Source organism: Vigna unguiculata, unplaced genomic scaffold (genome assembly GCF_037176805.1).
Source record: "Vigna unguiculata cultivar grain cowpea cultivar isolate G323 ecotype 2 unplaced genomic scaffold, ASM3717680v1 ptg000192l, whole genome shotgun sequence".
Lineage (NCBI taxonomy): Eukaryota > Viridiplantae > Streptophyta > Magnoliopsida > Fabales > Fabaceae > Vigna > Vigna unguiculata.
In genome coordinates this window covers 17,289-32,500 of record NW_028196829.1, presented here as the reverse complement: position 1 = coordinate 32,500, position 15,212 = coordinate 17,289, and positions in this window count along the sequence as shown.

Below are 15,212 nucleotides of genomic sequence, written 5' to 3'. Positions count from 1 at the left end.
CGTCTCTTACAAAAAAGGTGCCCTAGTCGCCTCGGTGGAATGCATTGAAGAAAGGAATCCACTCTCAACCCTTTTTATTTAATAGAATGGTAAGCCGGTCTTCTTCTTTTATACGAGTAAACAACTTCTGCTCTAACTCCTTGAGGAAAAAGTCTTGCATCTCGCCCAACTCCTACAAAGCCCACCCCCGAAGGAGAAAAGGAAGTTATCAGCACCGATGTTACTAACCTTATGCTTCGCCAATCTTTATATGCCACGGGGAATCGATCGGTTGAATCCGTTGCAAGCCTATCTTCCGAACCCCGCATCAAAGTCTTGTCACCGTGCCCGCTTGGGGTCTGTCTGAGTAAGGAAAGAGCTCGTAGCCACGTGATAGGTCTTGTCTTGTTGATAACCTGGAGACCGGCGAAGACTGCGCTCCAGCTGGTGGTGAAGGAAAGGGGGAAGGAACTATAGAATAGAAGGAGCTGGACATGAACCGTCACGGTCTTTCTGGTGAATCAGTGCTGTTTGCATGGCACTCATAGGCTCTGGGACTGATGACCTTACTCTTCTAGTCTTTTCCAGTAAGCCTTGTTGGATGACTCAGAGCTCTTGTGCTCCCTCTTTTCAATATCCCCTGTCTTCGTAACCGCAGTGAGAGTAGGAGCTCAAGCAGTTGCCGCTGCAAGACTAGCCGCTCTTGAGTAAATAGCAGCTCTTACCGCGCTTGATGGTGAATAAGCCTTGGAATCCGTGTTGAGAAAGCATCCAATTGCTATTACAAAAGCATATCCCTTATCTAATTAGAAGGAACTTCTTTCCGGCGAAGTTACAGCGGGCGGGGAAGGAAAGCAAGGGACTGATTACACTAGTCAGACATGCCCAGAAGAGGATAAGATCAGAAAAGGGCACAATGCCTCTTGAGATTGTTGAATAAGCTATTCATCAATGCTCGAGTCATATTCTAGTAGACAAACTTTCTTCTTATGTCCACCGGGGAAAAGAATACAAAAAGATTGATAGGCCATTCATTCCCTTCTCTCTCTCCGAATCTTGCTCCCTCATTCCCCTCCATTCGGCTATCGATATTTGCGGAGTTGAAGGCTTAGGCTTAGGTCTAGGTCTTCGCACCGTCTTGGAACCTTTTTTCTGAGCTTTTGACAGTTGAGTCTCGGACGCTAACTAAGGAGACTACTGCATCTCGCTCTTATTATAAAAAAAACAATAAAAAAGAAGACAGGTTGCCCTGCCCTGTCAGTCTCGAGCTCGAGGTCGTCTTTCTTGTCTCACACCATAGAAGCCTTCTTTATACAGACAGGAGTTAGATAAGCATGTAGCTTATGGCTTTATCCTATAGATATATATAGAAAAAAAGAAACGAGGATCAGTCTTCATCCTTTCGCTTTTCAAAGTGAATGATCCCCTCGCTCTTAACCTTTATGTGACCGCAATAGCAAGGGACAGGAGCTCCCCCTAGCTCAGTAAGCAAGTGCTACAAACCTTTGAAACTAGAGTAAAGGTACCCAGGGACATAAAATGCTAGGTTGTGAGGAAGTTAATCGGTTCTTACCTGACAGTTCCTAGAATGGGACAAAAAGGTTTTGCACGTGAATCAGAAAAGGAAGAATACGATCTTGTCGCAATTGAATCCGTAACTGCAGCTATTGAGTCTGCTGTGGGAATAAGCGCCTAGAAGAGAGCTTTCACTGGCTTTTTCTTACTATGAGGATGGATGTAGATATAAGTCGTCTCTTGGCCAGGGCATTAGCAGAGCAGCTTCCACTCCTCCCTTCGATAAGCTTCCCTTTTTTGGCACTGGACCTAGTTACCGCTCCATGGGAACATCTATTCCGCTATCGGGAAAGTCAGGCATGGAATCACGCTAAGGTAAGGTTTCTATCTAATCCATCTAGAATAGGATCTACTCTATCTATTTGATTTTCCACTTCTGCCTGGCTGACTGAAGAAAGAAATGGAACCATAGCTAAGACTGATCGATGAGCCTTCTCTCTCCTTGATCTGTCTAGTTCTATTTTGACTAATCCGAATCTGTGGACTGAGTGAGTAGCTAACTAAAATAGAATATTGGAGGATATAGGAGTAGGGCTATTCTTCGCACCGAGAAAATCTTTTGTTAATCTCGTTATCTCCACGGGCGCTGGGTTAAGGGCAGAATCAGACCTTGGGGAACCGGTACGAAAGGGAGCTAGCTAAGGCAGCAAGCCAAGAAAGGCAGCATAGTAGGCCTTTTAGAATTAGAAAGGAAGCCAACTCTTGTTCGACGTAGGGTAGAGTCACTTATTTCATTCCCTGGGCTTTCCATCCTATGGCTTGAATGCGGGTCTTTGGCTAGAGACGGAGACTTTCCCAGTGAAAGCGCTGGCGTTCAGTTTGGTTGCGTGCTTTCCGATCTCTTTCCCTTCCTTTCTGTGGTAGCATGTTTGCTAGTCTTGTCGGACTAGGAGCTCTACTAGGCTTGACCGTGGGAAATTGACTTCTTCTTGCTCAAGTCAAGTGGAATCAGTTTCATTTGGCTCTAGACTACGATTCGATAGAGAACGATTTGGCACATCTTCGATTTCCTGGAAAGTAGTTAGGCTTGGTTTTCTTTGAGTTCAAGATATTCGGCATAAGCCGTCTTTGCTTTTGCTCTTATCGATGTGATCCTTGTCTTTAGCTTGGCACCAGGGCGGCTTGCTTACCTACCTTATGACTTTCGGACTTGATTCTTTTCTGTTAGCACGCATCCAGTGACCGATGAATCTGTTGTCGGAATAAGCGTAAGCGCAGCAAGAGAATTCGCAGCTTTTGTGCCTAAAATCCCGACTTTAAACTGGGTTGGCTTTCAAAGATAGAGACTATCACTGGATTGCTTGCTCAGTTCCTCAATCCAATTTCCCATTTGACTTCCTGACATTTTCAAGAGCTTGAATAAAAGAAAGGCCTGCTTACCCGCTTCAACTTCAAAGAGGATTTCTCACGGGATTGGTGTAACTGTCTTTCTCCCACTCGATGGATTGCTCCTATTGACCTAGCTGTCTTACTCGCTGTCTAGCCCGCTCTCCCTGACTTTCTTTTTTCTCCCTAGCTTGAAGGAGGGAGAGGCTAGATGGCAGAAGAGAAGGCAATGCCTCCTCGTTCTTCGTTTTCGATTTGCTTGTCCATTTTTTCATTTTCACGTGAAGGAAGCAAAGCAACCTTAGTCTTAGTCTGCCCTATCTTTTTTTTTTCGAATATCCCTGAAGCTTCGAGCCAAGGCAATCCGGAGACCAGTACGGACAGCCCAAGCCCAGAGTTCAGCAGTCAAGTTTGTAGCAACTCCAATTCTAGCTGCATAACCTCGAAGCCAGACGCCCTATCTTCCTCGATCCCACTCATGTTCGGATTCACTAACCATTCCCTTTCTCTTTTTGCATGTATGATTTCTTGGTCGGTCGCTTCCTTTCGCTTTCATGCGGAAGGCCCCCTACCGGCCAGAAAGAATTGTTTGAGATAGTATAGAGCGTAGCGTTGGCTATGGTGCCATTTGCGAAGAAATGAGTTCGCTTTCTTTATACGCTCTTTCTCCCGTCTCGGACGTGATTCGTATTGGATGCTTGATTCCTTAGCAGAGCTACTGATTTGAGATGCGGAACCAGAGCAGAGCTAATGGCTCACTTCACTACCTTAAGCCCAAGCTGGGACATTCTCTTAAGCTTAAAGTCTTTCCTGGGATAAGTGGAACTGTTTACTTATATTTGAACTACTCCGAATTCTTTTCACTCTTTATGACACTAGTTCAGTGGCATCTATCTTGCTCAGTTGTCTTCCTTTGGTCTGTTGATACTATATCCCTCGGAAAACCGGAACTTGTAAGCAGAGTTATTCCCCAACTAGGACTTGCGGGCGAGCTACCCTTGGTTGAAAGCCCTGGTTGAGAAAGACTTTTCTTTACTAGCCGTTCCCTCTACCTGTCTACCGAGCTTACTAGTTCCGTTCATTCCCTGCTGTAACTGTAAGAGCTCAGTCGACTACCTAGCTAAACACCCTTCGTCCAAGTATTCCACCGGTATCCTCTTGGTCGAGAATGGCTAGTTGCGTGGACTTTCATCTAACATAACGTGTTATAGCCGAGCATGGGTAATCTCCAATAGCTGGGAGCGGAACCTTCCCCCCGAAACTTGTTGGACTCGAACCAGCACCTCTGCGCAAAAGACAGACCAGATGAACTACCTTTCTTCGACTCGTGGCTTGACCCGGTTCGTTGCGCGACCTACATCCGGGGGGGTCCTTCACTTCAATATGGGTGTGATTTTGACCCCGTTCCAACCTAGCTAAAAATCCAATGGGACGCCCCAATTGTTCCAGATGACTAAGCACATAAGGAACGTGTGATAGGTAGTATAGAGCATAAGGAGCACAAATAGATATTTGCTGAGCACGCGCAAAAAGTCAAGGACGATGATCTCTGATTTTGCACCTTCTAACATCTCGAATTGAGAAAGTCTCGTCACGCTCTTTCATTCACGATTTTATGTTCTCGTCGCTTCTTCCCCTCGTTCCTTTTCTCTTGGACATCTCACTTGAAATGCATTCATTCCTTTCGATCTTGTACTCAGGTACACTGAACACCAACCCAATCTCAATGAAGACAGGGAACGCAACTAAACCTTTGAACTCGGGTAGCCTTTTAGCATAGCTTTCATCAGAACTAGGCAACTTTCTTTTCTTCTCTTATGAAATTCAAGATCTCCCCTTGAGAACGCACAGAACAGTTACAAAATCATACCCTTTGGATGTTACGTTACATATCTGATACCCTTTGGTCCCTCACGGAACACTGGCTATATCATCTAGCCCCATGTCAACCAATCCAACTCCTCCTGCCGCTATGCATCCTATTGGGACGCTTCGACTTTTTGTTCTGCCAAGGTCTAATCGTTCTGACGTAGTCTAAGTCTTCTAGGGGAATGCCGACTGCCGAAGTTGAAGCTGAAACCAATGATGTTAACCGGCGATGCTGATTCCGAAGCCGTGGCAAAAAATCTTTCCCCTGTAGAAAGAAGTGTCTCCGAACAATCTCTGATGAGCTGACCCTATCTGAGGCTGTCGACTTAACTGCGCCGAATCTGGAGGTTTGCTTTGATCCGAGTCTTCCATGGCCTGATCGTGCTCATATTGATCGGGAGGAAAAAACCTGCCCCAAAGGCTATGCTCCGCAAAAGCGGTGCCCCTTAAATGTGCTCTCATCAGATAGAATGAAAGTTGTTAGAGTATAGGTAAGCCCGGGGAGCTATGGGGGTCGGAGTGGTCTCTCTAGTCATACCAAGTAGCTATATTAGGTTCATTTCCTTCTCGATTCAATCTTTCATTTCGTTTGATTTTAGGTATAAAGCCTATGTCATGGCAGTCAAATCTCTCTTTTTGAACAGAGCTTTAAGCCTTTAGCACATCAATAGATATTGCAGTAAAATCATCTGATTTGAGCCCACTTCCATACTGATTGGAATAGCCAAAAATGCACCTTTCCCCACTATCACTTTCTAGAATTCTTTCTGATACATGCTCCGAGAGGGTTAGCCCCGGCTATCAAGATGAGCTAAATGGTCACACCGCCAAAAGGGAATTTTAAAGATCTCGGGATTGCTTCAATGGCAGAAGCCAGAAGAGTGAATTCAGCGATTGCCTTTTGACATGGTAATTGGAATCTTCCCTCAACCAAGGAGGGATGGGTAGGCTCAACTCGATATGGCTAGAAAACCCTTACCTTAGGGCCACTTCTCATTATACCTTTGGACACAAGGCTCGCCATCTACGGAGCTTTTTTTGTAGTGCTAGTTCAGAGGCTTGGGGCCCGACCCCTGCGGCTGGATTGAATCCTTTTCGAACTACGAATGACTTGATCCTGTCCAAGCCACTAGGAAGGTACCGGAGGCAAGCTCGATCGAATAGAGCCCCAGTCTCCATTTGTCTTACATAGCAAACGAAGAGAAATCGTAAAGCATACAAAAAAAGGGATCCACTAATCCCTGTCATCCCAAGCACCCTATGCCGCCCAACAATAGCCCATCCGGTACCCAGGACGGGTTGGGAAACGCATTCCATTACGGGGGAATGGTCCCGGCTGGTACGTCCGGAGCGTCCAGCTCCAAAAAGAATTTTGAGGAGACCATTTGGGACGCCTTAGAGCAACCCCTAATATCTGACGAGCAGAGACTAACCGGGAAAACTTAATCTGTATTTCGACCTGAAGGATTAGCTCTACTACTAATAGAGCTGAGGCTAAGGAGAAAGCAGAAAGCAGAGCTAGCTAAAGACAAGAGCGAATATCCCTGCTAGCGAAAAAGAGCCGATATCCATCTCTTCAGCGCGAGTTGTTGGTCGGATCGTGGAACTCCCCCCATTATAAATTCCCTTTATCCTGGTTGGGGAGGATGTTAGGTAAAGAGTCAGAGCAGCTATGCAAGCACACACATGGGCACTAGTCAACGCCCTTGGTTTGGTAAAGCCCTAAAGGCGGGCGGAAGGGGCCCTTGCTTTGTTTGGTTCTTAAATGGTGGGTCGATCAGTCTACTCGCCCATGAGATGGATGCTCCTTTCACAGTATCCTGTGAGTCTCTAATTCAAAGCTAACCGAAGCGTGACTTTCAAGAGCATTCCTAAAACGAACCAGCCGCGAAGAAAAAGAAAATAAAGGGTCGCAGGTCTTAGAAGCAAGGCTATTGGTTCAACTCTCGGGGTTTAAGCGGAAATTCCCAGCTTTATTAACCTTTTCCGGCCGGGGCTTTCGTCAATCACTTTGGAGATGGCGTTGAAGGCTAAACGTAAATGGCAGCACTGGATGACCTATTCTAAGGTAAGTGAGCCGAGGATAAGCTGGATTGGATGGAAGCAATCAATATGAAAGATTTTGAAGGCTATGGAGCCGGGCTAAGCAGCTAGGAGGTTTGTTTGCGGGAAACACGGTTCAGAATCCGATCCGATGAGTAGTCGGGATTCGGTTGGTGTGAAGTTTTCGAAGGATAAGTATCCTAGATCTAATGATGAAGGGCTTTGATTTTACTATTCCGGTGGTCTTTTCTTTTTCTCTCTATGTGTCTCTACCTTAGCGCCGCGCCCCTGTACTGTCTTTATAGTGAATCTGGTGCTTACTTTACTGGGAATCCTAGGATTTTAATCTTGCATTTTCCCCGTAAAATTGGATTCAACCCGAAATCCCCTCGGATAAGTCAATTCAAATCTTGCCACTGTTCTTTTTCCTGGGATTTTTTGCATCAACCCAGGCGACCAAGGTACTACGTGCTCGACCCCCCTTACCTCTGGGGTAGTCTTAGTTTTTGCTGCGAACGACTCTGCAGCGATTTCATCCGCATACGGCTTGCCCCTGCTTCAGTCTGGTTCAAATGCTTTCCGTGGTTAAGCTTGTCGATAAGCGAGGGCTTAGAATCATCTTCTTTTGTGTTGTGCCAACCTTCTGCTAGAAGGAAAGAGTCGTAGTCTTAGGCGCTTTTAAGCCCTAGCCTTTTAGTCATATTCAACCATTTCTGGAAAGATAGCCAGGTCAGGGGAATCAACACCTAGTTCTTTCGTACCCAGGCAGCACGGGATGAGACTTTACAGACGACCTTCTGCTCTTTAAGGTCCCAGTCTCAAATCGGATCTCAAAAGTCTGTTATATTAATATAAAGAGAAAAGTATTGACTAACTCTTATATACCAAAAAAAAGAATCCACACACACAAGACTCGACAAAAGATCTCAGAGTGAGCTGCTCGGTGAGGAATTTCGCTATGCCACCCGGCTGTAAGTACTGATGTAGCAAAACCAACGGGAAGATCAGTCCTAGGGTTCGAATAGACTCTTAGTTAGATAGGGAGCGGAGTTTACAAAACGATAGGGTTAGAGCGTTTGAGTAGGGATGGTAAGACATCCAAGACGCGTAGCTGCTTGGAAGTAGCTCCTTCTATAAGTTAAGTTCGAGACTGTTAGCCTATTAGTGATAGTGAAATCACTTTGAATAAGAATAGATGCTTGACTAGTCTTACTCTCGGTCTTGTCTACAGCAGTTCAAGCCCTAGGGAAAAACGTAGCGTAACGAAGCGCTTATTGTAGTACAGCCTATTTTCTCATATGATATTGAATCTGTTGAGTTCTTATCCCACTTGAAGTTGAAGGACTGTTGACAGGGTTAGGCTTATGTCACTCGGATGGGAAGGCGTCAAGTAAAGTAAAAAAGCGGTGGGCTGGCTTAGACAGCAAGCAAGCGAGGAGATTCACCAAGCCGGTGTGACAGTATGAGTAGGGTAGACTAGCGGGCAAAGTCTAGCTGCCTATTCGATAAATGGGGGAGTCATCTGTATAAGGAGAAAAAAAAACCGCCGGCTTTTAGAGAATCTTTCCTCTTCAATTATGCACGATTTAATGGGGTTGTCTTCCTTTCTTGGGAGTTAAAAAATGAGTTGGGTAAGCTTCCTAAGGGTATGGCTTCTCTGGAGCGACTAAGGACACACCCAATCAAACGATCGGTAAAACGGGTCTCCTTTGGTACAATCTCCTCGGCCGAGTATATCCCGTACGGTTGTTTTCAAAAAGTAGTGCAATCGCATTCTATGAACGAATTCCTTCATAGCCCTCATAGATAGAGTAGAGAGAAATGGGAGAGAAGCGGATTAGCCACGTTCTAACTCTTCGCCATCTAACTATCATAAGAGTCATTTCATCCCTGAGTATCTGGCTTAGGGATATCTAGTTTAAGTGCCAGTTGCCATTGATCTTCTTGGAGAAAAAATGGGGCATCTATTTCCCTGCCAGTTTCCTTTGCTGTCGATGCAGGCGAGTTGGGCCTATTCTCGTCTCGAATAAGAGAGTACCTGGAGTACTAACATATAATCTTGACTGTTTTATAACATCTTTCTTTCCTGTACTAGGATACGATATACAAGACTCCTTTTCTTTTCCAGTACTATTAGAAGCCCCTATAACCAGGGAGTTTAACTAGAACCTAGATAGAATCTCCGGAATCAGAAGCTGCTATCTCTCGCTATGCTTTTTTGAGTGGATTTGAGAGTGCGGCATAGCTGGAAACTCCTGAATTTTAGGAAGGTTCTAACCTTAATTAAAAGGTAAGTTTGAAGAGAGATTGGGAAAAGTTCCCGAGTGTGAGTATCCAACCCCCTTTTGATTTGAAAGGATCTTTCTGCTTTTTAGTTTCCTAATATGTGTGTACATATTGATTGTATCAGTACTACCAGCGAGCTAAGAGCTAACCCCTTTCTTTTCCTATGGCGTTTTAATACTCACCCCTGAAAGTGAAATAGAGATAGAGAGAATCTATTCAGTTGGAAGGCGGAAAGAAGCACTGGCTAAGACTTTCATGGAGATGGGGCAAGTGTACTAGCATATGAGTTTCCAGCTTTTGAATTAAGGTTTGTCAAACCCTAAGCTGCTACTTAGAAAGGGGGCGTAGCGGGTAAGGCAAAAGAAAAGGTGTCCGCCTAGACTACTGCCACTTTACTTTAGGATAAGGTTTTTGCTTCGAGCAGCTCTCGGGCATTGATTGAGGAAGTAGCCCAACCTTTTTTCATCTACGCAAAGAGGAATTACTTCTTATTTTATAATACCGGAAATGGTGCATCTAGATCGATTCCTAAGGCTGGTAATGCCGAATCAAGGATAAGGCAATACAGTAAGAAAGGAAAGCTATTCATCTTTTGTCTTTGAAGAGAAAGACAGATTGGATTGTACGAACATCTGTGCCAAGCTTAGGTAAGCCGTCCAGAAAAGAGACAAAGAAAGACCTCTCCAAAGCCGGTGCTTAGGCAGACCCAGGTAAGAGCAGCCTTTCTCTTATATAGGAAAGCACTACTGCCACTTTCTTATGTGAATACCTCCTCAATCTCACTCTTTAGTGAAAGTCTCTATTTCACTTTCAAAAAGCAGTCTACACAAAATATAGAGGTACTTTTTCCACTTCGCATATGGGCTTTATATTCTCTACGGCGTCAACCATAAGTTTGCGTTCAGTTTGAGCTGGGAAGTAAACTAGGTTTTGCTATTCCTTCTCGAGCTTCTATTTCATCCCTTAAAGGAGATTCGGGAAAAGATAGAATAGGAAGACGTGTTTCCAGAACAAACAAGATACGGGTTGAGAGGGGGAAGTTAGCAAAGTTAGACAAGATTGGAATGGGCATAGGAACATGTATTGATGTACCAGATCGGCTAATGCTCCCAGGTTGATGTAATGTATTCCACCAGTTGACTGAAGACTTGATTATTGGTATATCGATCGGTCCAGCACGGATTGAAATAGGAGCCGGTTCGACAGGAAGCTTTTGAAAACGCAGTGCACCCAGGTAAATCAGAAACGAGATGAATACAGAGGTTAAACGAGCATCCCACACCCAAAAGGTGCCCCACATAGGTCTTCCCCGAAACCCCCCAGTAACTAAGGTAAACAACGTAAAAAAAGCACCCATTTCTGTACCGGTTCCGGAAGAGCGAAGAGAAAGGGGATGTTTTGTTAATAGGAATAAGAAAGTGTTTATAGCCGTAGCGATATAAACAAGAATACTCATCCGAGCCGCAGGAACATGTACATACAGAATACGAGAATTTCCACCTTGTTGAAGATCTAATGGTGCTACCCGAAGACTGAAATGAATAGCCATCGCTGTTAAGAACAACCGAGATCCAATGAGAATTAGCGCATAGCTTCTGGTCTTTGACATCAAAAAAGAAGGTTGTAATAACGAAAGGGACATATGAGAATTTTGTCCTAGCTAGTGGAACAAGAAAGACATGGATCTATATTCAATACGCAATCAAAGGATTTCTCCCAACGAATAATTACCCCTGCTTAGTTTTCGCTCCGCTCGTGCGTGGCACTCCTTGCTGGCGGAGCGGCATACCGAAAAAAAAGAAAAAAACCCTACTCTACTATCATCTTCTTTCTAAAAAGAGATGATAGTAGTTAAGGGCTCTTCTGACCTGTCGATATGGAATACTGTTTCGGGTACCTACAGTTCCAATTTGAGTGAGTTAGATGATTAGAGTAAGCTTTCAAAGAAAGTGCCTGACCCTCCGGATAAAAAAGAAAGCCCCGTATCTGATCTCTTTTTTGAAACACACTTTGACGAGCATACCCGTCCTCAACAAGTGCTGCTTCGATATGTTTTTCAATTTGAAGTTGAGTCTGAACAAAGGAGTCCATATGTGTTTCGTCATACACATAACCCAACCAATTAGTCCTTAAGCGCGAAGAGAGGTCGACTATACGGGTGGTGTCATCCAGTAAAGGAGGGTGAAGGGCGGGAATCAGAGGATCTTGATTTTCCGGTGCTGCCGCCTGAGGTTCTTGAGCCTCCCCCGGGTAAGCGAGCGGATTAGGAAGGGGGTGGGCAACCTCTTCCTCCTCATTTCAATATTCGTCAAAATTGGCTTGCGATAAATCTTTCGATTTTTATTTATTTGTACCATACCACTCCTTCTTGATCATTTTAGCATTCCATCCAAGATCCCGTATCAGGTTGATTCCATGTAATACTGACTTTCTAATCTCTGGGTCTTCATATCATTGAGGATTTCGGGCAGTTTGTCCAGTCCATATTTTTCCCCGAAATCCTCAAGAATATGGGCCGTACGCTCAGGCGCAAGGGCCCGCATGTTTTCTGTTGCTCTTCAAAAAAAGGGATATCTGGTCTTGGATTTGATTTTCAAAATAGGATAGGTTTCGTAGCAGCCACTCATCAGACTTTTACCATAGCTTTTCTTCATCCGCCTGTGATAAAACTTTTGAGGTTGTGATGGGCCACATATCCCCTAACCGCCGGGAGTGCTCAGCGAATCTACCCCTTGCCTTACCGAGGAGGGGCCTGCCTCATTACTGTAGGGAACTTGGCCTATGTTAGGTTAGAAGCTTCCGAGTGGGATCCACCGGACGAAAGGGGAAGTACGGGGCACACAGAAAGATCAAATCAAAGAAGGTAGAAATCCTATATACTAAACTAACCAATAAACAGAAAAAGATGAACCATTTCATAATAGAAAGAGCCCGCTGTAACTTGGGCCTTGTTAGATAGAAGCAAAAGAGACGCACTTGTATACCTAAAGGAAGGAAAAAAGTAGTGGAAGAAAATAGAAAGCAAGAAGAGGAAAAGGCATGACCAGAAGAATTGTGTGAAATAAGTGAATTTATCCAGTTGAGGCATGATTGATTGAGAAAGAATGATTCCCTCCGGACAGAAAGAGAGTCCCTTCATGTAGGAGTAGTGAGTGATATGTGGTTGGTTGTTGACCAACAGAAAGGAAGGATGCATGGGACTAGCGGGCATTGAACCCAACGGAGTGACTTTCATTCCGAGAAAACTTCGTTCGAATTGCATGTGTTGTGTTAAGCATATTATAAAATCTATCTCAAGCTTGGACAGTTGGGCAAGCCGAACCCTGTACAGTAGAAGTTTCAGCTATTATTGATCCAGTACCTCTTCACCATGTTTGGATGACACCGGTTCTTTCTAAGCAGATAAGGGCATTGATGGATCGTCTCACTTGCCTGCGAACATAGCGAAAAACTATTCCAATTGAGCTGACGGTAAAGTCAGCTACGTGAAATAAAGCTTGAGCCCTACCTAAATTCCCTTGCGCTTAGGTCTGGGATCGAGCCCTTCTATGGCAAATTAGGTATTAAGTCATAGATGCGCCTTTCGACTGGCATTCAGTCCTCCAACACCAACTGCTGAAATAGCAGCGCTTATACCCCCAACTGATTCAATGTCACTTGGGATCGGATCCTTCCTAAATTAATTTCCCCTCCGAAATCGATGATTCTTGGCTACTTGATTAGGCATTTCCATCTCTCAAACTAGAAAGAAAGCGCTTTAGCTTAGGGCTGATCTTCAAGGCTCCTTACTTCTTTTTATACCGCAAGTGACGAACTATAGCCATTCGTGGTCACCGCTGTCCTACTTTACTTTTTTATTCTATTAAACCTCACCCGGAAAGCGAACCCAAGGCAAATCTCGCCCCATCAAGCATTTTCACTCGAGCGGAAACAGCTGACCAAGAGACAAGAGCTACCTCACCAGACTCCATAGCTCCTAAGGCTTATTCTTTAGAGTCTTACTAATGGCATACTTTTTCAGTCGAATGCTCCTGGGCAGAAGATTACATAGACTATGCCTTTTATTCAAAAGAGCCATCACAGCTTATGAAAGAGCAGCTTGGAAATGGCTAATTAGTTTAAGGTACTGACCAACACGGAGAGAGCCCTTTTTCAGTGTTGTCGGAATAGGACCTTTTGGTGGTTTAAAGGGCATTACATTAGGACTTTAGTAAAGAGAGTACGACTTTGGTTCCAGAGATAGCGATTCGGCTTAGTTCAAATAGAACTAAAGAGAACGGGAAAAACTGATCCCAATCCTCGCTCTGGACCAAGGTGCGTAGCCTTTTAACATTCTCTTTCTCTCTTTTCTGGCTTAGCCTACCCAGGGAAAAGGCTCCTTCTTATTGATAGCACCGGTGAGAAAGACCCCTAATGGGCAAACTTAACGAATATCCCAGGAATGAGGAATGAAATAACTTCTGCTATCTACTCACTCTTGCCACTGAGAGGGGATGAGTGAATACCTGGAAGATAAAGTTATCTTATTCCCGGGATCAGGGCATCAACTGCTTCATTGAATTTCTAAGTTCATACCCGATAGCAGTAGCCAATGTCGGAAGAGGAGCCGTTGGTGCTTTAGTTCCGCAGCTCTTGCCTTAGACGGAAAGTTGGCAAAGGCTTCAGACGCGGTCTCCGGTCTCCCTTTTTGGGCACGCGCCAATCGGTCTTAAAGCCTCGATGTCCGCTAAAGAAGATAGAGATCGAGAGATGTGGCACTCTTCATAATGATTTAGAAAGACAAGCAATAGCTGTTTTAAAAGGCAAAGGTTTACTTTAATTAGCAGGCTCAAGGTCAATTTCTTTTTCCAAGTCAAGGCGATGCAATACTCGGGCGATAAGGAAGAAGCAGTCCCAGGCCTTAGGTCCAGACCAGATCTGAGAACTTTCGAGATGTGAATCATAGCCTAGTCTAGTTTCGTACCCAACAGCTAAAAGTGATGTCATATTATACTTTCTAGAGAATCACCCATCAGCCTTCGGATCTGAGTTTGAATTGGCTAGGGGGCATGAGCGGTAGTCAGCTGTCCTCTTTCCTTCCGATGAAGGGATCTTGCTCGCTTTTCTCTAAAGGGCTAGTCCTGGTTCTGTTAAGGGCCTAGTTCTGGACTTGCTCGACCAAGAAAGGTTGGAAGTAGATTGTGAATGCTGGAGTTGGCGCTCAATGGAGCTCTTTCTCGCCCTCTCTATAAGAGAGATGGGATCACCTAAGTCTCGTTATGGATTGATGGCTAAAGGAGCGTCTACCCTACTAGAGATGCTCCTTTTGTATAATAAGTCAGAATAGAAGAATTGAAGGGCTCGTTCTTCCTGGCTTCCAGGCTCCTGCCTTTCCACGAGCAAGTTGACTTAGTCTAGTCGACCAGCAGTAGAGGAAGGGTATGGGTAAGGCAAGTGAATCAGAAGCAGTAGCAATAGGACCAAGGGCGCGCTTTAACTCAAGGGTACACTTTTATCCTTCCAGGATTTGCAGGAGTTTCCTTTCGAAGGCCTTTTAAGAACCTACCCTTGATCCACTGGATATGAATGCTAATCATTGATCCGAAAGTGCCACAGTCCCCTCTCTGCTGCCTATTACCTATTCTCTTCCTTGCGTGGTATATCTTTACTAGGGGAATCAAGGCAAAAAATGGCTTTGGACAATTCATCCTTTCTTTATCCCACATCCCATTCGCAGCTGCTATCCCGACATCTGATTATAGCACCAGCTCTTCGTCTTCATAGAATAGAATAAGGCATTAGACATGGGCAAGAGCCCTTCTAGCAGCAATCCTTGATTGAAGTGAAGGAAGAAAGCCAAAAGCTCTAGTCCCATCTCTTTCTGTTATGGAATTGGATAGTTACTCATATGAAAAGGGGATTCGATAACAGCCTAAGACAACAGGGTTTACGTACAGGCGCAGCCCGTATGGATGTAACTTCCATTCCGCTAGTCTGCCCCGTAGTTCAAGCGTGAAAAAATAAGTGCCACTAACCTAACTTCTTTCGATTTCGAGCATCAGCACCGGATTCAATAGCAATAGCAAGGGATTCTAGCAGCCTTTTGTCCTACCAGCAGCCTATTCTTTCACTTTCAAAGGCAAAGCTCGCATATT